The sequence below is a fragment of the Lissotriton helveticus genome, chromosome 10 (genome assembly GCF_964261635.1).
Source record: "Lissotriton helveticus chromosome 10, aLisHel1.1, whole genome shotgun sequence".
Taxonomy (NCBI): Eukaryota; Metazoa; Chordata; class Amphibia; order Caudata; family Salamandridae; genus Lissotriton; species Lissotriton helveticus.
Window position 1 is genome coordinate 1,133,172,443 of NC_136071.1, and position 25,213 is coordinate 1,133,197,655.

At 44.5% G+C, this 25,213-nt stretch overlaps 1 long non-coding RNA gene across 2 annotated transcripts in view; it reads right to left on the reverse strand.

Moving 5' to 3' along the window:
• The window catches only part of LOC144785646 (uncharacterized), a 144,473-nt gene that overhangs the window by 98,636 nt on the left and 20,624 nt on the right, over window positions 1–25,213 (reverse strand). The gene's annotated exons all lie outside the window — the stretch shown is intronic.

The window sequence follows — 25,213 nt, forward strand, 5'->3', positions numbered from 1 at the left end:
CTTTAACTCCCCCCACACCCCCTGTCAGACATCTGTATTCCTTTTGCTGTCTGAATAAATAATCGTCTGTTCAACTATCCTGCGTTTGTGTGCCTTATGAATTTTATGGGTTGGCTGTCCCATCTGTGAGTTCGCTTCTGTTGGGGACTGTAGGTCAGTTATCAATGCCGTCCATGCTTTGAGGTCGTATTCTAATTTGTCGTCTCTCCTAACTTGTTTCATTCTTACTCTCTCTGCAGTTGCCCAGTCACACATGTCTTTCAGCCCTCTTTCACGCTTCTGGGGCATCGGTTTTTGCCATTCAATTGCAATGTTTTTCTTTATTAAGCCCAGAAGCACAAATTTCCTGCTCAACTTCTTGTTTTTAGGTGTTGGGAAAAAACCCAGTAGTACTGTCCGCATCTCTCTCTGGACCGTTAAGAAATGTAGGGGCCTATTAGGATGTCATCCTACCGGGGTTTGGGACTGCCCGCCATTAGGGCGGAGGTCCCGTGGGGGGTTAGGCACAGTGGCGGGCTCATCCTGCATTTTTAGCATTGTGGCGGGCGGTGCTCTCTGCAGCCCCTGCCACAATGCTAAAAATGCATTAATGCATTTGCATAGACAAAGCGGCAGGCACCGCGCGGTGCCTGCCTCTTTGTTTATGCAAATGAAGGGGGGGTACCACAGGTACCCCCCGTGTGAACCCCCCACCTCTCCTTCACTCTGGGGGCCCACAGGGGGCCCCCAGAGTGAAGACCGCATGCCTTTCCGTGGCGGCATCGCCGCCACGGAAAGGCATCTGCACAAGCCTATCATAATATGGCTGGCGGTATCTATTAGACACCATCACCATATTAAACCTTTTCGCCCCGGTTGCAAGGCGACCGGGGCGGAAAAGCGGCGGACGGTCTCTCCAACCGCTGCGGTCCCCCCCGCCATCCTAATATGGCGGGGGGAATTCAGGTGCGGATGGCGGGCAGATTGCCCCCGCCAGGCTGGCGGTGTCTACCGCCAGCCTGGCGGGGGCAATCCGCCCGCCATCTTAATGGGCCCCGAAGTTTGTATCCTTAGCTTGTTTTTTCAGAGCAGCACAGACATAGCAAACAGAATCTAGCATGGTCGACTAGCGGTCTCCATTGAAACACTGGCATACTCCACCAAAAAGAGAGCATGCACTAGGAGCAGCAAAGATAAAGTGATATGCCAGAGTGTAGCATATTGTTTTGCCTTTTAGAAATATAACCACATTTTGGAAATCTCAACCCTTCTTATTAAAACTTCTATTTATTTTTACTTTTTAATTAAATAAAATATGTCATTATATGTGCATTTGTTTGATGTATATTTGTTTCCGTATTTTTATGCATTGTTTTAAGGTTCAAAACGTAGAAATCGCTCAAGTGGGGGTCCTCCGCTTCCAGTAGTGATTCAGTGGGGTCCACAGAAACCAAAAGATTAAGAACTGCTGTACTAGGTAACCTCTAACGTCGGAGTGAAATGTTCCCAAATAACAATTTGTTTATTTAATTTTGTGGTTTTGAACAGCACAGATATGGCACAAGGGGATTGAAGTGCCTTACAACTAGAAGACAAAGCTACAGCAATGCTTTGACAAGGCAGCAGTATGTATATATATATATATAAGATGGCAAGTATGCCAATATAAAGGGAAGACGTTACAGCAAATAATTAAGGAAAACACTACAGAAGTAACTATGGAAGGCGGGTAGGAAGCTGCACCATGTGACTAAGGAAAGCACTAAGCAAGTAACTGCATTGTGCCCCAATGTCTTCAGCTTGGCGTCAAGAAATCTCTGTGAGGTAGGATCCATGACTGTGCTTGAAAATGGAACGCAGAATAGCGACGTCGGGTGGGAGGTGGATGAGAAAGGCTTCTGTGGGGGGAATAGGGGAAAATGTGGGGATGAGAAGCTAGCCTCCAGACAGAATTATCATGAAGGGAGTGCCATCTACTATGCTGCTGGGTTGGACCCCTTGCAGAGACAATGATCTTAAAAGTAACAGAGCCACACAATACTATTCAATTTCAATGAAGATAAAATGACCAGGTGGAAATCACTTTCAGCCTAAGAGGTAAAGGACAAAAAGTTGGGTCCTTTTAGAGAGAGGAGATATCTGAGAGCAAATGAGAGAACAGTGCCCATGGTATTATGACCATACAAAATTCTATTACCCTCCAAAAGTGACTTAAACATAGATAAATTATCCACCAAGCACTCGTCTTCAAATAAAGTCAATATCTTCAAATGTTCTTGTGTTGTTTTTATTCCATCTTCACGTCATTAGATTCCATCATCCAATATAATGTATTTCATAACACCAGCCAACACGTGTTTCGTCTGTGGTCCTTTAACATGAAACGGTAGTTTGCCTACTCTAAGATGGCGCCCGCGGTTTCTGATATAAATTGCTACTCAAAGATGGCGACGGTGTAGCACGCGAAGGAATTGACTCTGTTCATGCAGATTTGCGGTGAGTCTATAAATGAAAATATTCATGCTTACATGATATGTTGATTGATTTGGATAATAGTTTTATACTAAATGGAGTTATTTACTTGTGATTGTAGATACGACGATAGCTTGGATATATTAATTTGAATTTACGAACATTTGGACCCTTTTTACGCTGATATACGTTTATTGATTTGATGGCGCCCTGGATTTATGAACTCTTAAAATTTCAGGTACAGCATGATTTCGGATTTCTGACGCAATATAGCGTCTTTGTCACAGTATGAGTGTACAGGTAGTGGTACTTTGGGTGTTAGTAATATACAAGGATAAAATGATATGCACTTTACTTACAGAAGTGGTTGACTATAATTTTGGTTGCTTTGGATTGATGAGATTATACAAGAAGCTGATTTACACGTGCTACACGGACCTTGTTCTTTAATTTGGTGAGTTGATAAGGATTTAGCTGTTAATTTGATGTTGACTTTGTCCAAAAGATGTTGTTTTTGATTAGGTCTAATTTTTTGGTTTTTAAATTTTTTGGTATTTTAGGTTACTTGCTAAATAGCTCATCGTGTTACACATTTGAACTAGAAGTTCTTTGGGTACGTCATTCCAGTTTTAACTGTTTCTTTCTTTGTTGTATGGGACTTTTATGGGATTGTTACATTGGTATCAAGCATAAGCATTGCTTTACAAATCGGGTGTTTCAGGCTTTTCTCTTGGTGATTGGTACTTCCCTGTTTACTCTTTTCTCAACACAGCATTCGGTGAATTTATGCTGGTTGTTAATATTTAATACAGAATTGTGATATATATATTGGTTATTATATTATTTACAGCCCTGAAGAAGTCTGTTTTGTCATAGACTGACTAGACGAAACACGTGTTGGCTGGTGTTATGAAATACATTATATTGGATGATGGAATCTAATGACGTGAAGATGGAATAAAAACAACACAGGAACATTTGAAGATATTGACTTTATTTGAAGACGAGTGCTTGGTGGATAATTTATCTATGTTTAAGTCACTTGTTGGCTTTTTTTAGAGTAGTGGTAACCTACTCCTTCCGCTTAGAGCACCAATTTGACTAGAAACCCATATACTTTACTTACACACGCTGTGCGCTCCTTTGTAACTGTTACCTTCATATTGTGGTAACCCTCCAAAAGTGAGCCTGAAGTCCACAAGAGTAGAAATGATAGGGTCAAGGTCCACTCATCGAAAGGAAAGTATGCAACCTATACATGCTGTTGATTCCAACAGAAGAGATTCAGTTCTGCCTAGCATCTATTGTCCTCCAGAGTAGCTGTTGCCAGTAAGCGCCAAGAAACCGCCAGGTGCACGAGCGCTATACAAATCCTTTCAAATTCAAATTCAAATTCAATTCCAGAAGTTTTCAAATGCTCATTTTTTAGGTCAAGTAGAGAGTGCTTTTGTGCTAGACTTTACCAGTGATACATGCCATCCTATAGACTGATCTAGCCACAATTGGAAACCAGGGGATGGTATTTAAGGAAGCAGGATGTGTTCAAATGATTTGCTTCCAGTGGCAATGTGAGTGACTGAGTGCAAACCTGCCCAGTGCACTATGAAAGGCCTGTTAATAAGGAGCAGCTGTAATCAAGTCTAGACAGAATGAGGCAGTGAACTATGGTCACGCGGTCTATTTCTAAGACTGCCTGCTCCTGTACATTAGTCACAATTGGAAATGGCAATTCTTAGCCATTCCATACATTAAACTAAACAACTTTTAATGATCTTTGTGAGGAAAGGAAAGCATGACAAGTGCTGAGGTTCTTAGGATCTCCAGCATTAGCTAAAGGTTTGTTTGCCAGGGATGAGACATTGACATTTTTAGGTCTCGTCTAGCGGTGCAGCGCATGCACTACTCATTTTGCGAGGCATGCAGTATACAGTATAGTGGCGAGAAGCTCCGCCCACTTTCAGCACATCTTTTTCATTGGCTTAAATTGTAAATGCTGCATTCTCATGCGTTTTCGGCTGGTTAGTCCCTCCTCCTAACGGCTATGACGTCATTTTTCTCCTTCCATGGCTATCGGCCCCTTTTCTTTGAAAACTCTTTTGTTCCCCTGCCTCCCCCCATTCCTCCCACAGTCCATAACTTCTCTCTGCCCACCACCACTATCTCCCACTCCTGTTCATGCGTTCTTGGACGCCTGCACTTTTGTTTACAATGCAATAGGTCTCGCTTAAATACGAGTCCTATTGCATTTGTAAATGCTTGTTTTCTCCTGGGATTGGCTGGGTGAGTTCGCACTATATTTTGCCTGATCTGTCCAGAACACATTCGCATACAACGGCTTTCATGCAGAAAGAGTTAATTTAATGTTTGCAACACGGGCCAATTCACGGTGGAAGGCAGAGACAGCACAAGCAGCGAAACAAAACAGGACAAAGTGAAGCTTTGCAGGTTCCACTCCCTCCTCCTCACCCGCAGATCACCGCCTGACTACTCTTCTTTGGTCTGGCTTTTATTTTTCTTATTACGTTTTTTAACTTTTTTATAGCGCACTCGCGCCTTTCTGTTCCGTAACTCAGCACCCAAAGGTTGTTTTAAGTTGTACTTGTGAAATCTGGCCGGCAGGTTAGAGAGGCGGGCCGGGTTCAGGAGCTGCCCAGGCGGTAGGACCCGAGATCTGTAATTAAGGAGCATGGCGTGAGCGGCCAAAGTGAGGGCACAGATAGTATGGGCAAGAAGGGAAGCCACTCAGCGTCGTTGGGTGGCATCAGAGGCCATATGATTCCATGGAGCAATAGTTGGTAGGGACCGTTACAGCTGCCACTGGCAAAGTCGCTCAATTCGGGTGGCTGTTATTTTCACCCAAGCTGCATTGTCCCACCGGCAGAGGACTGGCGATGGCTTGGCCGTAACTGGTACTGTGGCTGCTCGCCCTGCTATTGCGGTGGTGCGCATGCCACAGTGATGATCTTCAGCAGGACAGCCCGCCCGACACCATTCTCCTGAAACAGAACCTGGGTAAGAAAGTGGCGATGGAGGCGGTGGGAGGTGGAAAAAGAGAGCGAGAGAGTCAGAAAAGCGATATGTAGGCTTCCTCCTCTGTGGTTTTTCTAAGTGCTCATTAAAGCGACAGTGAAAAAGGGGAGGGCTTGCTTTAATTTATCCTATTTTTTTGTTAGTGCTTTCAAACCCTGCATAAGCAGATCAATTGGGATTTTCCTCATGGCTTTCGGCTGACGGGGCCACTGTAATGGCGAAGACCTGGTTCCCTCAGGCTTCTCTGTGCAGTATTCTCAATCTGCACAGAACACTCCACCATCCCTTCAAATTGGTTACCCTTTAACACACCTACCCCCGCCATTCCATTCCCTGGCCTGCTTCCAGTCTGGTATTTAAATATGATCCCCTCCTTTAAAAAAAAAAAATTGTAGATGCGTTGCTTGCATTCAAAAAGCACAGAGACGAGAATGTACGGAACATAATGCAAATATATTTTCTGATGTTCTCGAAACAAAGAAAGCAGACCTTTCCAGAAATATGGGATGGGATTTTATTTGTTTTCCTTTCGGGTCAAATAAACTCATAGCCTCAATCCTTGGGCACCATAACACTGGGCTCAAAAAACTGCCTGAGGGATAAAGTTAATATACAACGTCGTTGTGTCCCTGGGGAGTTTTTGCGCTTCATTTTAAGTGTTTCCTTGTGCATTGGGGAATAACGTGCAGTAACAGCCTTTGCGATCGGAATTACTGCACAGTGCTCCCTTTTGAGCATTTTTTGTCGCACCTGATGGAATTTGCATATACAAAAGAGAATAACTGCCAGATTCATCAAAGACCCGTTTTGCGAGTCTTTAATAGCGATTCATAAGGAATCGCTATTAAGGACTTGCAAAACAAGATTCATGTAGGAATTGCAAAAAATATTGACAATTCCTACATGTTCCTTATTTGCGATTAGCAAATTGCTATTCGCAAATAAGGAATAACTCCCCATGCATTCCTATGGGCCTTATTCCCCATGCATTCCTATGGGCTAGAAGGCCCATAGGAATGCATGGGGAGTTATTCCTTATTTGCGAATAGCAATTTGCTAATCGCAAATAAGGATGCGATTTCAAGGGTGCAGGGGTGTCCAAAGGACACCCTGTAGCACCCCTGAAATGTGAATTTACGCTGATGTTGTGCACACACATGTCCAAAGGACATGTGTGTGTGTAAGATGCAACTTAGAAAAATGCATTTTTCTAAGTTTTCGCTATTTACCACGAGGTTTGACTTTGTGGTAAATAGCGGTCCTAAATTGCGAATTCGCAATTTTTAAATGTTTCATGAATAGCATTTAAGGAATCTCTAATAGAGATTCTTAAATGCTAATCCTCGCATATTTGCGAATTCTTTATTAGCGATTTTTGCATTTGGGATGATGAATCCCAAATGCAAAAATTGCACTCGCAAAGGGCCAGATTCTCAGAATCTGGCCCTTTTGCGAGCGCATTTCGCTTGATGAATAACCCGGGGCCAAGCGCATTTTATTCAAGAGGTGTTATCTAAAATCGGATGCAAACACTACTTGTGCCCAATTGTAAACATGTCTCAGCACTCAAAATAAGGCGTTTATAAGTAGGGTTGCCTCCTGGTTGGTCTTTATTTATGGAGATGGGTAAAATAGGTAATTGAAAACCATTTCCACTTTAGTATTATAAAAAGATTTGGACATTCATTGAGTTCCACATGTACATTTTTACAAGAAAACATAAAACAAGAGGCATTTCATTTCAATACATATATAAAATCGTTAAAAAAATTACAGATGTAAGGTAATTAACCCTGTTAGCAGTTAACCCCGTGTGTGCTAAGAACAGCCCCCGCCCGTCTGACGTCACACTGGGTGTGTGCTCAGGACGGCCGGGGGCCTTCCGAACGCTGCCGCTTCCCCAGCGCAGCGCAAATCCCCCGCATGTGCAGAAGAATTAATTAGTGGGCGGAGTTTGTACGCCCCCAGGCCGTCGTGAGCACACGCCCAGCGTGACGAAGGACAGCTGGGGGACGTCCTGAGCACGCAAGGGGTTACGCACCCTAATTGATTCCCCGCACCGCGGCCGTATTTGCGCCGCGGGGAAGGGGGTTAAAGTCAACAACTGCCAAATATACTGCCACACTTATAATCACTGCCACATAGTCCATTGCAGTAATATAACATGATATAATGCATGTGTAAACACTTATAGGATCCCAAAGGTGAGGCCGATCGCATTGCAAATACTTGTGAAGCCAGTATTGGCAAACAGATTGTACCAGAGATAAACTCACCACATTTTGTCCAATAGGGTGGGAGCTGAAAAGTCAGATCTTTAGTAACAATGCTCACCGGAATTAGGAAAACGTTAAAAATTTAAAATATTATACATCTAAGATTGTGACGGTTACTACTCTCACGCTTATCTTCTTGAACTATTTAGTTCCTCCCAATTTTGTTTTTTTATTGAATGAGAACATCTGTTACACCTGCATTGTGAGCTGTGCCGAGAGCTCACCAGAGTCTACGCGCATCCAAAAGAGGAAGGAGCGGTCCTCATGCTGCTGGACAGCGTGTTGCTGAGCGACACGTTCAGCATGCGACTGAGTGTCCCTGTTACTCAGATTTCCCGGGCGCAGTCACCCAGAGGAGTGTTCTCCAATCTACCTGAAGTGTCAGGCATGAAGGGTCTTTAGACCCTGAGTGATTGATTGAAGGGTGGCGGAGACACTGCAGAATGTTGCTCTGGGTGAAGAATGTCATACTTGGCCTTCTTTCTTGTGAGCCAAACTAATACAATAAGTTCCAAAAGTGGGGTGTGAACAAGCCTTATAAAGTGCCCCTTACAAGACAGCAGTCTCTCAAGAGGGTGCGCTCCAAGTTTCCCAATACCAGATGAAGTACAGTCTTTTCCTGTGATGTCAGTTATTTGAATCATTTAAAAGGAGGCATTCCCAGCTCAAGGATGCATCACAGATCATTATGTTTTGTCAAGTTCTTCACTTCCTTGTTACTATTTGTGTCCATGATTATTGCTTCTAAGACCTGGATCGTCTGCTTGGTTACACCTTTGGATAGCCCACTTACTTTTCTACTGCCTGATGTCGGGTGGAAATTGGTGCCTTGCTAATCCCTTCAGTATTTTTCTTCATCTTAAGTCAAGAGCTACAAGATTTTTCAAGAGTTTTTTTTTGCATTTTTTTTTTACAGTTTTACAGTTTGTGGTTTTCCTCCTAACTAGAACCCTCTTAAGAGCACACTAGACCCCTTCCACTTGGTGACACCCTGGACAATAGGAGGAGTTGCCTTTGGCCAATCAAGGAGACTCAACAGACCTTCTCAGTGACCAGACCTTGACAATATCATAGGCGTGTGTGTGGTGCCACTGATTTCTGAATGCAAAATATCTACCAATATTAGGAGTAAACTATTTTTCATCTCCTACTGTGTGTAGGCACATAATTTAAATTTACGTGAATAGTGAGTAATACTTACACTGCCTTATTGTATGCAATAGGTCTACCATTACTAGACATAAATTATTATGACATGTCTTACTGTACAGAAGAAAAGATAGAGTGATCAACAGTGGTATATTTCGATGAACATCATTACAAACATCCCTACATATTAGTAATAAATGTTCTCCAGTCTTATTTCTCCTTTTAATGTTCCTATTGGAAATTTCACAATGTTCATTTCATCCTTTAAGCTTTTTAATGGTTGCAATCTAATGATATAATGAACAATTAACCATACTGTTCCTAGAATTACAATCACATTCAGTAGGTATACCTCAAATTGAATCTCATTTGAGTGGAACCAGGAGTCTCCGGGAAGAGTGCAGAATGTGTATGCAAAAGTAACCAAAATCAATTAAATTGACAACATCCAAAAATCTGCTCACTGATGGTAATACCTATTCAAGTCCCCATTATGTAGAAAACACTCATACTGAAGAACAGTAATTAATCACTTCGAACCAGTGGCATTAATTAGTTTTTAATGAAGAGTGGATTAACTTTCCTGGGAAAGAACCATAGGCTCAGCCTGCTGGCAAGAAGGCATGGAGGATTTAATTACAGACAAAAGCATACATAAAAGTGAGGGTGGAATGCCTGAATTAATCTGAGAAACTGGTAAATACTGAGGGCTGCATCCCAGTCAAATGGTATTTTGCACACAATGCCACCTCACTTTGGAACTAGTCATATGCAAAACAGTCTTGACCCTTCTCCAACGGGAACATTCCAGCCTGAACTGCCAGGCCAGGTCCTGCCTGAATGAAAGAACAAGCAACCCAGGACCGGTTTTGCCCTTGTTAGGGCCAATCAGCCAGGCCTAGTTTGGTTCCAATGACACAATGTGCACAAAACATAGCATACCCATTCCACTTAGGGTGACATACTAAAGTATACAAAAAGTGATGGATGGAATGTTTGAAATAATCTTGGTCAATGGTAATTACTCGGCCTGCATTCCAGTCTATCGTTAATTTGCATACCATACCACCTGAGTTTGGACCCTGTCATATACAAATCAGTCTTGACCCTGCTCCAGTAGGAACAATCCAGGCCAAGCTGCCTGGCCAGGTCTCCCTGAACTGGAACACATGCAACCAAGGGCCGGTTTCACTCAAGTTAGGGCTCATCAGACAGGTAGAGATTGGTTCCATTGACCACATCTGGACATACCCACCCATTTAGGATGACACACTAAAGTATACAAAAAACGTAATGAATGGAATGCTTAAATTAATCTCAATCACTAGTAATTACTCAAGCCACATCCCTGTCCATCATTATTTTGCACGCCAAGCCACCTCAGTTTAGACCCAGCCATATGCAAAACAGTATTGACCCTTTGCCAATGGGGAGTGAGAATTCAGGGATGCGCACAGTGGCATAGCTAGACCCTATGCCGTCCGTGGCAGCCTCTGCTTTTTCCACCCGACGGCCGCTTGTTAACACTTTTGGTGCTCATGACGAGCTCAGCTCGTCATGAGGCACAGTGGCGCTGTGCTCATGATGAGCTCAGCTCGTCATGACTGCCGCGGAACGGCCACGCGGGGATAATTCCCCTCATGTGCGGGGCGTTCCATTGAGTGGGCGGAGTCATGACAAGCTCAGCTCGTCATGAGATCAGCGCCACTGTGCTGCATGACGAGCTGTGCTCCTCACAAGCACCGCGGTGCCACGCGCAGCCCCCCTGCCCCCCCCACATTGCGGGGGAATTAGCCCCACTGCAAAGGGGTTAAAAGCGAGGGGGGCGGGGTGCTGGGATTCCTATGTTCGTTTGCCTCCCTGCAGCGGCCGCAGGTAAGAGCGGGAGTAGGGGGCCCTGCCCCCAAAACTCATGCCGCCCAGGGCAGACTGTTCTGCTTGGGTCAGGTTTGTGCTATACAAAACTTAGTAAATAAAAATAAATGACCAGAGAATGAAAATGACAACTAAATATATATATATATATATATATATATATATATTAATTTCAACGGTCCTAAACAGCGTTAGGTGCCTGCAACCAGCTCAGTATACAACTATATTTCTTGTCTGCAGTTACATTTGCTGAGGAGAGCGGTCATCTGTGAAGCACCACAGTGGTGAGGAAAATGGCATCTGCCCCCATGGGGCAAATAGTCCTAGCAGCTGTGTTGTGGCAGACTATTTTGTTATACGCTTGTTTAAAACAACAAGCAATAGACATAATACATACATCAATGCAAACCGCCTCTAGTTTCTCACACCAGTAAGCTTAAATTCTGTTTTAGGGAATGGGAGTAATGAGGAAGCGGGCAGGGCTGTCACATTACAGGTGAGAGAGAGCATCCCTTGATTAGCTCCATGACGCTTAACGCCGTTTTTACCACGATAGTAATTGATTACCCCATCTGTTTTTACGTGCAATCAATTCATTAAGCTCTCTTTTTTACCCCAGGGTGGCCAATTCATCACTTGTCACTTATGGCGGCGAATTAAGACCCAGAGCGGGATCTTTACTGGAAAATAAAAGCAGTTTAACAATGGTTTAATTAGATTTTAGGGGCTTCGAGATTAAGCGTTAGCGGCTCGTAGAGCAAGGCCGTTCTGTGGGCTGATGGCGCGCAATCAAAGATAAATTTATGTCCCCCCTTCCTGGAGAGCGCTGCTGTGCCCGTTGACAAGAGAAGGTAAAAGACAGAGGGCTCATTACTGCGTGTTTGCGACATTTTCCACCTTTTGTTCTTTTGCTCTGATCAGACGCAGGGTAAGGGCTCGTGGTCCGAGCCTCTGGAGGAAGATGATGGGAGATAAACAGATTTCGATGGGCTGACTCCTGACCCATGATGGCGGGGGCCGAGGAAGGCGCGCGCGCGCCCATCGCCGCCGGAGCAGCGGCCATTTTGCTAATGATAGAGGCACGCGGTAAATAGTCCCCCAGCGGGGGAGCGCAGTTTTGCAGCGCGAAGAAAAGAATGTGTGGTGCCGAGTTCAGACACTGTGTGATGCATTGCACTCACATAAGCCCTGGCTGAACCTGCAATCATTTCCTGGCATTTGTAAAGTACTGTGGATAATGTGTAATTTGCCGAGTGCAATTCCAGTGAGATTGGCAGTGTTGAAAACATAAATGCACATGAAATACCTCTCTGCTATTCTGACCTCTTATCACCTTATCAAACAGTAGCACGTCCAGGCAACTGGAAACAGTTATTTCTAGTCTGTAATGCTCACAGAAATAACCACTCAAAGGCATTTCGTTTGCATTAGAGGCCCATCTTCGACTGCCAGTGCGACCTGGTTGATCTGCTTTTGCGGATCATCGCTCTTGCGGATCATCGCTCGTCAACTGATGTCCTCACCACGCGCAAATATTTCCATGCCCAGTGCATAGCCTGGAAGAGTGTCACCATGCTCGGAGAGAAGTGCCCCAGAGCCAGAACTCTCAACACTACCTGCACCATATATAAATAATACTCATCCATATAAAGGAACTTCGACTTTCCACCGATCCCTGCTGACTTCAAAACTCTTCTCCCCCAGGTCTCCACCAAAGGTGAGACTTTGACCTGATGGCCTGCCATCCGATCAACGGATGAGATACCATGAAGTTTATCCACTCCGGGGCCAGATCAGACCCCTGCTCCCATCGCACCTTCACTGGTAGATCCCAACCCATCAGCGAAGCACTCACACTGATCCTCAAATCTCCCATCTCTGCAGGCCTTGAGGAGTTGGTGGTTGCTTAGGTGGTCAGTGGGATGTCTGTTGATGAGTTTCTCTAAAGACTTTCCCTTGGTCCAACAGTAAGGAGATCAGTTTGTATTTGGTGAGTGAAGATAGGTGCATGGAGGGTTTCTTGAGTAGTTAGAGGACGGGGGCGTGTTTCCAAGTGTTCAGGAAAGTGGTGTTATGTTTCATATAGGTACCCTAAGCAATCACCAACTCCTCAAGGCCACACACTCTGGCTTTAGATCTAACCACAGCACAGAAACAGCCCTCATTGTTGCCAGAGACAACGCCTGCATGATCCTGGACAGACAAGACACAGTAGCCCTTATCCACACAGACCTCTCTACAGCATTCAAGATGGTCTCCCACCTCATACAATGCCTACACGAGATTGAAATCCAAGGACCAGCTCTTCACTGGATTTGCTTCCTTCCAGACTTTCAGAGCACAGATAGACGGACTGGCACCTTTCTTTTTGGATGCCCTAAACCTCATCTGTGGAGTTCTTCAAGGGTTGGTCCTCAGCCCGACCCTCTTCAGCGCATTCATGACCCCTCTGGAAATTGTCATCCAAGCTCACGACATCAACATTCTCTCCTACGCCAACAACATACAACTCATACTCTCCCTCTGGCTAAGACTTCCAAGACATATCCTGTGTTTGGGCATCTAGAAATCTCTGGAAAGCCATGGGGCAATTGAAGGTTTTCAGGCCATTAACATTCCACAAATCATCACAAAGTTGCCCTTCTCCACTTATCTGCTAGTGGTGGCTCTGTCTGTGCAGGAGAATAAATGCCTCTGAACTAAACCTGATTACCCCTATACTGAGCTGAAGGAGTAGAAAACAGATGAGAATGAGTCTATGGCAGTGAAGATCTCAGGATGAATGTCATGAAACTGCGGTGCTCAATTGGTATATCAGCAAAGCATCAGACGTGTCGCCAGGCAATAAAGATCAGCTCAGATCTGGCACCTGTGATATTAAATCACTCGGTTAGCAGGCTGGATGAACCCATAGACATACCTTAACAAAACCTGGCACTGCCTTCCCATGGAAAAACATACAGATATTATCCAATGTGATCCAACAACTTCTAACCAAAAGTGCTAAATGCCTGCCACCAGCATCCAATCACTAGCCTGGACAAACTCTAGTCTAGTAGATGAGTGGCATGCCGTGTCTGCACACAGACTCATCTTCTGCTTGGAGCGTAAGCCATATGAGTTGCTTGATAAAGGATGTATGTGTGAGTACGTATTTATAAAGTTAAGAACAACAGCTCCCAGAACGTTTTGAGGGCTGGGACACACAATTTGAATATTTTTACATTAAGCAATGTGGGGTTTCTGTGTATATGATCCAGACAGACAGTGGGATCTGGACACTTCTTACTACCAACACAAGATGCGCTACTTGAAGAGGTGATCCTTCAACACTTTAATGACTAACTTTTTTGACATTATCATCTTATCCCTGCAATGTTTAATTCATTTTGATTTGGGATAGGTGTTTTTTAGGTTCTGCTGTGGCACATATTAATTTGATTTTATCTTTGTGTACCTGCATTTCCTATTTTCTGCTTTGTTGAATCATTTAAAAAAAATTACTTTTGATAAAATTCATTTTTTAATATACACCTTCGTGTTTCGTTGTTTATATGTTGTGTATGTGTTCCAAATTCTTATATGTGATCATGGTTTTGATTCATTTAACTTTGATGTATTAGTTGCACTTTAGGACAATTGATTTCTCCTTCTTGAACCAACTCTAATTCACAAACTGTATTTTATTTAAATTATATCCCTTGAAGGCACCTCTACCCTTCCATTAACTTTTATGACCAACTGACAAATTTCACTCAGGCCTGTTTTCCCTAGACTGGCCCTAGCACTACTCTGATCGTTCCTATTCTGCCTGTTCCTCTGAAAAATAACTTGTTAAGGCTCATATATACTTGGGATCCATGTTTGATGCCTTGAAAAGTACTGAAATTGAGATTCCATTCATTAGGTCAGCCCTGTTTGGGTGTTTTTGAGGCATAGGAAGCCAAAGAAGAGAAGCCAGAAAGTCAGAGAGTTCTGCAGTGTGTACAATACAACTTGCTCAAGAGCAGTAGTCCCCTTGACCATAGACATAAGTCCCTCCTTCCACTTTCTGTTCCCAGGTGGACGCTCAAACAAACTCAGTTGCTTGTTCTGCCTTCTGTTTTGCTCTTATACATAAACAAGCACCATCAAAGTCAGTATATCTAGCTAATTAATATGTGAAAGCCCAAGATAATCGAGTCGGTTCTCCCACTTTCAAGATTTCACTGTGGTGGAAGAGGAGTGTACCATGAAGTGCTTTAAGATGAGGTGGAAGCAACTGCTGAAATGCACTTTTGCAAACTCAGAGTGATCTGCAAAACAAACATCACTATCTTTGTTCATCACCTTGTTTGGTCTGATTTCAACAGAACTAATCAGAGTTTCCACAACCCCTGGATTGTTCAAGCAGGGGGGTAATTGGGAATATGACCGAATTTTAGAGAATTTATTAAAATATTGTATTTTGAGGCAGATTGTTCTACTAACGCTCCAAGAAATGTCTAAATAGGTCCTGTCTTCCTTTTAAGTATTACTCCTCAGCACTTTCTCCTAGGCAATAATAATATGAATATAAGGTCGGTTTTTAAGTGTCATTCTTACTATGTGCCCATTTGACAATTTAGAAAGTGTTTGAATTATCTGACCTTGTGCCCATCTAGCTTTATCTATTGGGTTTACTTCGAAGGCTATACAACAATGCTTTTTGTTTGTGCAGGTCTTATTGACTCAAGATGGCTTTACCTCCAAAGCTTTTTTTTATTGCCGTGGGAGCACAACTGTCAGCATGACCTATTGTTACCAAATCTTTAACCGAGTACGTTTTAGCTTATCCTTGTGGGGAATTTCTTTCTGACATCCTTCTATTGGGTGTAAGGTGTATTATTCCTCCTCCTAGGGAGTGCTTGAATTATAATTCACGAGGAACTATTTTGCTTCTCAAAAGTACAATGACTCATCATACATTCATTTATGTTTCTCATACATATATTGCATCCCGAACACAACTGTTTTTTGTTTTTATTTTTCCAGCACAAGGCTTTTTATGTTTTTGTGCAGTTCAAGTCAAGTTCTATGTATGAAAAATACCTGGACTGTATCACCAATTCCTTAGATAGGAAATTGTATGTCCAGGTTAGGCTCTTTGACATTCAAGACCTTTACTGTTCATTTTTTATAGTGTTTTTGAGGATGTGTTAATCTGAAATAAACATATTTTGACTGACTGTTTTAGTCAGAATTCAAAATATAGACCAAATGTATTACATTTGCCAATGCTTGTTTAAGAGAAAGCATGATAACCCTTGCTGAGTTTGCTGGAATCTGGTTTAAAGGCCCAATAATATCACATCTGCTCTTGTTGTTACATTTATTAATGTTGTATTGAGCCTTTTATCCACAGTTAACTCTCAAGTAGGCAATCAAATACCGTCCCGTTATCAGTGGACAACAGGGAATTAAACCTAATTTACTGTGGTTAATATTGATTTTATTTTTATTTGAGGGTTAGTGAGCTAATTGCACCCTCGTTATGCTACAGCATATTAGGCGTACCATTAGATGAACTGTATTGTTTATCATAGTATAAATATTTTCAAAATGTTTTTGTTCTTTTGTTGATAGCTTCAACTGCCTAATATATCTGTCTTAACTGAGCAAGTTCTTCTTTATTGATTGGCAGGTTTGTGTGTGGCTTGTGGGATAGGTAAGCAGGCCAATGTGAGAATGAGTGCCCATTTGATGGTGAAGGCGTGAGCAAGTGCATACATGAATGGGCTTTTGAAAAAAATGGATAAATGAATAATTGCAGAGATGGATGAATGGGTGAGAGGTTGGAAGCAAACAGGTTACACAAAGATTACATTGTCAGACCTTAAACAGAAATAGTGATAATCATATAAAATGACAACAGTTATGACATTCAACCATACTTAAAACTTACTGAGGGGACCCAAGACAGATTTCTCCTAACAAACTTCAGATTGGGCATTTTTCACCACCTAATGACATTTCCAGAGATAAATGACTGGTTGCAATGCCTTTGTAAGTGCCCTTGTGATGAAAAGTCACAGCAGACAACAATTCATACTGTATTATTTTGCCAATGTTACGATAAACAGAAAAAGACCTAGGTTCTACCAATATTAAGGTTGCACGGGTTCAGGCAATGTTGCCCAGCATTCTTATTCCTACAGACTTTACCTAATAAGCATATCGTTTTGTCTATGGTAAGGTTTTCAGCCACGGTCGGTAGTGGGATGACCTGCAGGGCGGTGACGTGAGGAGGGGGAGGGGCAGGGTGGGGGGTAGTAATGTATGGATTACTGAGTTTTACAGGCAAGCAAACATATACATAAATAAAACGAATTTTGTTGCGCACACTGCATTGCATTTGGTGATGCAGTGCACGCACCGAAATTCGTTTTATTTATTTATATGTTTACTAACCTGTTAGACTCCGTAATCCATACATTACTACCCCCACCCTGCCCCTCCCCCTCCCCACGTCACCGCCCTGCAGGTCATCCCACTACCGACCGCGGCTGAACGTTTTTAAATAATGTAATTAGCTGCAGAAAGACTATTATTACATGATTTTTATGGTGCTGTATACATGTTTGAATTCAAGGTAAGGTCTTTAAAGAATGTGACTGATGCAGGGAGACTTTTTAATATGAGTATATTTTATGTTGAAAATATTGTTTGTATTTTTGTATAGAATGTATATTGTTTTTGACTTTTGTCAATATTGTTTTAATGTATAAGCTTTCATAGTTTCCTATGAAGAACTCGAATAAAGCTTATTTTGAATTGAATTGAATTGACAACAGTTACCAATATTATGCTAGATCAAGCATTACACCAGGAGTGTGTTCTATAGTGCCAAGAATGACTAAAATATGTCAAGCCTACCACTTTTATGCCAGTGCAAGCATGATGCAGGAGTGACACCAAGTGCCACAAATATCCACATGTCAAAAGATACCATCATTGGCTAATTCTTAGTACATGTTCAGATTTTCACTATCCCTTATTAATCAAAATTAGATATGCCTAATAGCACATTTTCATTTGCCCATCATTCAGTGATATTTATGCAATCGCCTAAACTCCACTCCAAAAGTAGAACATTGGCTAACTCTCAACCACCTCAAACTCAACCAAGAAAAAACCGAAATCCTTGTCGTCTCAAATCACGAGCAACCTGCTCAGATCCAAGAATGGCTAAACCACCTTACCTCTCTAAACTGCAAACTCACTCCAGCAAACTCAGTCAAATCACGAGGGATCTCTCTAGACCCAAGCCTCATCATGAGTTCCCACAGCAAAAGGCGCCCTCTACAACCTAAAACTCCTCAACAAAATCAAACCATTCATACCCCCCAGTGACCTACTACTACTACCACTACTTTGAGGGGTGGAGAAAACTTACTTTCCCCTTTCTTCTTCCTGATGGCGAGTTTCACCCTCACCCACTCTCCTTTGTCCAATTCCGTACTGCGCGTGTTCCTCCTTTTGTTATAATGCACAGTGTATATGTCCTGTGCTCTCTCCAGGTTCTTTCTTACCACCGCTGGTGACCACTTGCTCTGCACCACCAATTTCTTCCAGGCCGCATTGTCTTTGGTGAATGCTTCCCTACCTCTTAAGATCTTGAAGGGGCTATAGCCCGTACTTCCGGGTGTAATGCGATATGCCCAAATCATTTTTTCCAACTCTCTTTCCCAATCTAGGCCATCTTCAATAGCTGCTTGTATGGTGCCCATTATCACCCGGTTGAAGCGCTCCACCTGTCCATTTCCAGCGGGGTGGTAGATCGGGGTGTGTTTCACTTCAATGCCATTCCTGCTGGTAAAGGCGATCCACTTCTCAGACGTGAACTGGGGACCATTGTCGCAGGTGATGATCCTGGGGATGCCCTCGCTGACGAACGTGGTGCGCAAGAAACGTATCACCGCCTCAGTGTCCACCTGTTCCAATACTTGCAGCTCCGGCCACTTGGAATACTTATCAATTGCCACTAGTACATATTTCGGAGTACCATCTTTGTCCAGAACTGGCCCCATTATGTCCACCGATAACATTTCCCATGGACCTTCCGGAATAGGAAATCTTCCCAATGGCGGCCTAAGCATGCTTTGAGATTTGTCAGCCCTGGCACAGGACTCACAGTTGCGCACGTGCCGTTCAACTTGTGCATCAATGGCCGGCCACCAGTATGCCTGTCTGGCCAACGCTTTAGTCTTCGTGATCCCTTGGTGCCCTTCATGGAGTAAGGACATCAGCCGTTCCAATATGCTCTGGGGTGGTACCACCTTGTCACCACGGAGTAGGAACACAGGGTTGTCCGCTATAGACAGCTCCTCCCTAACTTCCCAGTACCTTTTCAATTCCTCCTTCAAATGTCTCTTCTCAGGCCAGCCATGTGTTACGTAGCCTTTCACTGCTTCCAGATCCGTGTCTTCTTTGTAGGCACTTTCCCAGTCTTGGGCACTTATTACTTCCTCGGTGTCCTGAATGGTTGCTACCATATATCCTTCCCAGTCATTCTTTTCCTCATTCTGTGCCTCGTCCATGGCCGCCGCCCTGCTCAGAAAGTCAGCCACTTTGTTCTGTGGCCCCGGTATGTGCTCAACATCATAGACAAAGTCCAATAATCGGAGGGTCATCTTGGCGATTCTGGGTGTGGCATGATCATGTCCGCTCGACGTCAGGACGCGAACTAATGGCTTGTGGTCCGTTTTGACAAGGAACTTGGCCCCCCATAGATACTGCCTGAATTTCTCCACTGCCCAGACTACAGCCAGCATTTCCTTCTCCACCACGCTGAACTTCTCCTCATTAGGCGTCAACGAACGGGAGGCAAAGCTGACCGTCGACATCTCACCCGAATCCTCCCTCTGCATCAGGACTGCCCCTAGGCCTCGGTCACTTGCGTCCGTGGTGAGAACGGATTCAGCTCTGGGATCGAAGCCCTTGAGGGGAATTGCAGTGCTCATTTCTCGTTTGAGTGCATCGAACTCCGCTTGCTCTTCCTTTCTCCACTGGAACCTGTTTCTTTCCTTAAGCAGTTGTCTCATACAGTGTGTCTTGGTTGCGAACTGTGGGATGAACTTGCTGTAATACTCAGCCATTCCTAAGAATGACCGAACATCCTCCTTCTTTTCTGGAGTGGGTGCCTCTTCGATGGCTCTGATGTTTGCCTTCTTGGGTGTAATTCCCTGTCCACTAATCTCATGACCGAGATATGTGACAGACTGAACTCCCAAACTGCACTTGGACCATTCAGCAGTCAACCCATTATCCTGCAGCCTTTGTAGCACCTTGTGGAGCTTTGCGTTGTGATCATGCATTGATTTCCCCATCACTAAAATGTCATCTTGGAAGAAAAGGACATCCTTCAGGTCTTTCAACAGTTTGTGCATTATTTTCTGGAATACGGCCGCTGCCGAGGCAAGGCCGAACGGCATCCTCACAAACTCATAACACCCGAATGGCGTGATAAAGGAGGTGAGGTGTGTGCACGATGGGTGAAGCTTCACTTGATGGTAGGCGGATGATAGGTCCACCGTGGAAAACCATGTGACATCCTTAGTTTTTGCCAACATCTCATTGATGCGCGGAAGGGGGAATTTATCCACGACAATGTTCTTATTTAATTCTCTCAGGTCTACACATAGACGTACCTTGCCGTTGGGCTTCTGGGCAACGACCAGGGGAGATAGCCATTCCGCACTCTCAATCGCTCTGATGACGCCTTCCCTCTCCAGCCTTTCCAATTCTATTTGTACTGCCTCTCTGCTGCGGAACGGGATGTTCCTCACTTTGTGCACTACCGGCACCGCTCCGTCTTTGAGTTTGATGAGATGCGTGTATTTGCTCAGCTCACCTATCTGCCCGTTGAAGACTCTCGGATACGTTGCCCGCCACAACTGCACATTCTCCTTGACTTCCATGTCCATCAGTAGAATTTTCTCTATGCCTCCCGGGTTGAGTTGAATTCCCAATGCCCCCTGGTCTTTCCAACTCAGTACAGATGGGCCTTTCTCTGCAACATACAGTTTACATTGCGCCTGCCGGCCTCTAAATTCGAACATGAGCGGACAATAGCCTAGCATGGGAATCTTTTGTCCGGTGTACGTTACCGGTCTCACATCCATGGGTAACAAAGTGTCTTTGAGAATGGGTGCGAAATCGTTCTCCCACACACGTCTCTGGATTATAGATATAGGTGCTCCACTGTCCGCAATCATCTCCAGGGGTACTCCCCCTATGTGCATGTCTAGCCTGGGTCTATCCGTGTTGGAGCCATCCATTTCCAAAATCTGTACGTCGATGTAGAGGAATTCCTCCTCTTCCACTGCACTTTCCTGGTCGCTGGAATCACCTCCTTGCTCTTGGTCCACCAGCCGCACCACTGCGCTTTTGGGCTTCCTGCGACACACCTTCTCATAGTGTCCGAATATGTTGCAGTAGGAGCACTTGGCCCTGAAGGCGGGGCATGCCTTGTCGTTGCCCAAGTGAGAGCTGCTACCGCACCGGTAACACTGTGCTTTACCCGCTTTGTGTGTCCTGCCGTCCGACTGCGGTCTTGTATGGAACTCTGCTCTGCTACCTCCTTGGTTCCTCCTCGCATCACTCTGTTTCCATCGGTCATTTCTGTTGGGCGTCATCACTCTGCACACCGCTTGTGATTCTTGGGCATCCCTCTTCGCCGCCTGAGCGCACCTCTTCGACAACTCGGCCTTCTTGACCATCGCCCAGATCTCCTTGAGGGGAGCGTCGCCGTTGACCCACAGCTTCTCCTGAATGTGAGAGCTGGTGGTATGCATAATTATTTGGTCCCTAACGAGTTCATCATGTAGGGCTCCAAACTTGCAGGTGATGGCCAACTTCTTCAGTGCAACCACGTATTCGTCCACTGACTCACCATTTTTCTGCTTTCTCTGAAAGAAATTGAACCTGTCAATTGCGACACACACCACTGGTCTGTAATGTGCGTCCAAATCCTCAATGGCGTGATCAAACACTTCCGCGTCCCCCGCCGTCCTCTCACCTTTCACTATGGTGTCGTAGATCCTGAGCCCTTCTGGGCCTAAATTGTGGAGCAAAATTTTCTTTTTTCTTTTGCTTGTGAATGGGGTGTCGCCCTCCTCTTCTAATGCCTCCAGGTAATTCAGGAAGTACCTCTTCCAGTCCTCCCATTTTCTCTCTGGTTCTCCGCTCTTCGTAAGGAATGGCACCAGCTGCGTGAGAGAATTGCTCGGGTTCGCCATGGTTGGTGCGTTCCTCCTTCCAGTAGATGCGGCGTTTGCCTGCCTGGTCGGACTGCCCGGAGCGTCCTGCTCCACTCCTTCGTCTCCCCCGCTCTCCTCTTCGCTATCCTCCACTAGCGTGCCCCTAGTGGTGTCGGATGTCGCCTGCCTTGCCCCTACCGCCCCTGGACGTGATGGGCCTGCTTTTTGCGCCAGCGTGTGTCACTCTGCCTGGGTGCCTGGTCACCAGGTGATGTTCCTCCGCAGTGCACAACCCAGCCGTGTTCTTCTGGTTATCAGCAGTGGTCCCTCACTGTCCTTTGGTGCCCTCTGCTGTCTGGGCGTTTGTCTGGGCGTTTTTCCAGCTTGGTAGGGTGGTGCACTATGCTTGGCTGGCTGGCTGTCAGTTGCTTGGCATGGGGACGTGGTGGTTCACCTTCGCGCCAAAACTTCACTGGTCCCAGCTCCTCTGCCGCGCTCCGGAGCTTAATTTGTGTCTAACGCACAATGCGGGTGTAATCGCCGAGGTCGCGTGTGCGTGCGCGGGTCTTTAGAGATCCCGACTCGTCGCCATTGTAATGATGATCATAGACTCCGTTTTTGCTTTAAATTATGTATTTATTGGGAGCGCCGGGGCTGCGTGACTGCTCTTGCGGTCGGCGCCAGCAAACAACATGGCCGCCTTCCGCTTCCTGCCTAGCTGCTTCCTGTTCCGTCTCCGGAACAACTAGACCGCTACCACAACTGTAACACAATCTCTAGTTCTATCCAGACTTGACTATGGTAAGGCCACTCTAACCGGGACAGCAAGAACACACACAGCCCCCTTGAGAGCCACCCTAAACGCAGCAGCAAGAATGGTCTCAGGGACCAGGAAATTTGACCACATCACCCCTACTCTACAGGCCCTAAAATGGCTACTCATCGAAGCATGCCGTGCCTTCAAAACGGCCTGCCTCACACATAAAGCCTTGCACACAGGCACACCGGATTACCTCGCAGACAAACTCACAAAAGCTGGTCAAACAAGAAACCTAAGAAGCTCCAAGTCACTCCTCTTAATCCCCCCAAAAAGACATAAACAAAAATCCCTCTCCTGCTCTTTCTCTGGGAATGCCCCAAAAATCTGGAACTCTCTCCCTACTCACATCTGGACGAATCCCTCTTTCACGATCTTCAAGAGACAACTAAAAGAATTTCTCCTCAACCGCCATCTCTATGCATACGGACAATGACCTCGTTCCTCTTGGTACCCAATATCCCCGTGATTCTCACTGTACTTTATTGCTTATGTTTTCACTTTTATGTATGCAGTAAAGCGCTCTGATACCCCCGGGTCTTGTAAGCGATATATAAAACTCCAAAAATAAATAAAAATAAAATAAATTCTATGATCCTTACTGCATGTTCAGCTTTACACAATTACTCCAACCTCAATGCATGTTCAGCAGCTCTGAGCAGTAAGTGCAGGGCCCCGGAGGGGTGTGAGTGCATAGTGTCAGTGAAAGAAGCACAACCATTTTATTTCACACAGTTAGTGGTGCACAAAGAACTTGTACTGCTCCTGCCATTGCTGTTTGGAGAGGAGGCCTTCCCTTATGTTGCTATGATGTTAGTACATCAAATGGACAGTGCTAGATAAACCATACTATACTACACAAATGAACACACTACTTTATCGTAGAGAACGACGTTGGATTTTCAGACTTAAGAGCCATCTGAAAGGGTTTAATGATGATATCCCATGGTCATCCCTGTGATGGTTATATAACCTATGATAACATTATAAAGTATCAAAAGGAAAGGTCACACTAGACCATCCACATGGTTTTAATCACCTGAAATATGAGTCCATAAGAAGATATATACGTGAGAGAATATAACAAGGGCACCATTTTTAGATACACCTTTGTATTGGTATCAGTATATATCCTCTTGGCCAGACATTTTTAAATGTGATATACATGCATTGTTCAGGATATGCAAAGAAACATAAAAATTAAGGATTATTTTTGGTTCCTTCTTCCGTCCGCTTAGCATTGTACCACTGAGAATACTGAATGAAGTAGTGTATGGGGTAAAACTGCACTAAACTAGATCAGGATAGATAGCATGCCACACATGACGTCAGATGTCTAATTGTTTTTATTATTCCAACAAACTGTTGAACAAAATGTCCTTAAAAAAAAAACATTGTTAGTAATATCGGAAGACTTCCTTTGTATTAGTATTCCCCGTACTCTTCTAGCAGTGTTTCGAATGTAAGAAAGTTCTTCTTGTTAAAACAACTATTAGTCCCATGAGTCCCAGCACTTTCTGGTGGCGGCTAATCAATACACTTTGAAGATGTTGGATATCTAATTTATTTTATTGTTTGGACAAATTGTGAAATAAAGTGTTTTATATATATAAAAAACAATGCTAGTAGTATCGGAAGACTTTGTTTGAATTGATACTCCCTGTACTCTTCTAGCATAGTTTTGTATTAAAGATAGTTCTTCTTGTAAAAAACTACTATTCCCATGAGACCCAGCACTTCCAGGTTGCCGCTAATGATTACACTTTGAAGACAAGCCCGGTTCTAGAAGGTGGCCCAGGTCACGGGAGGCTCTAGGCTCATGGTGGCCCTGGGCAGGGAGCATAGGTAGGGGGCCCCGGAAGAGGGGGTCCGGGCGGGGCGGAGCGCAGAGGCCAGTGAAGAGGAGAGGTCAGGGTGTTTGGAAGTGGAACAGACCCAGAGGCCGCCAAATCCCGGCCAGGGGCAGCCACGCAAATATGTATCCATCCTCAGAGGATTATTATATTAAGGATATATATTGGCGTGGTGGCCCCTGGGGTTTGGTGGCCCTGTGCAGGTGCACAGCTTGCACATGCCTAAGGCCGCCCCTGCCCAGGTGGGCCAGGCCCATGTGGTAAATAAATAATTAAATACCTGTTCTATTTTTCGGAATCATTAATAAACAGATAGCTCAATAAAATAAGAGTCAAGATTCGAGGTAGCTGGAGTTTTGCAGGTTTTAATAAAGCATAAAGGACAGGAACAGGACAACCTGCATGGAAACGGATGGCAGGGCCCGGCAGCTGCCGGGGCAGGATCTGGGATGAGCGCGCTAACTTTAATAACAGTACACAACATATATATACTAAAACAATTGCATTACATTCAGTGTAGTAGGCGTAGCAGTAGGCGGAGTT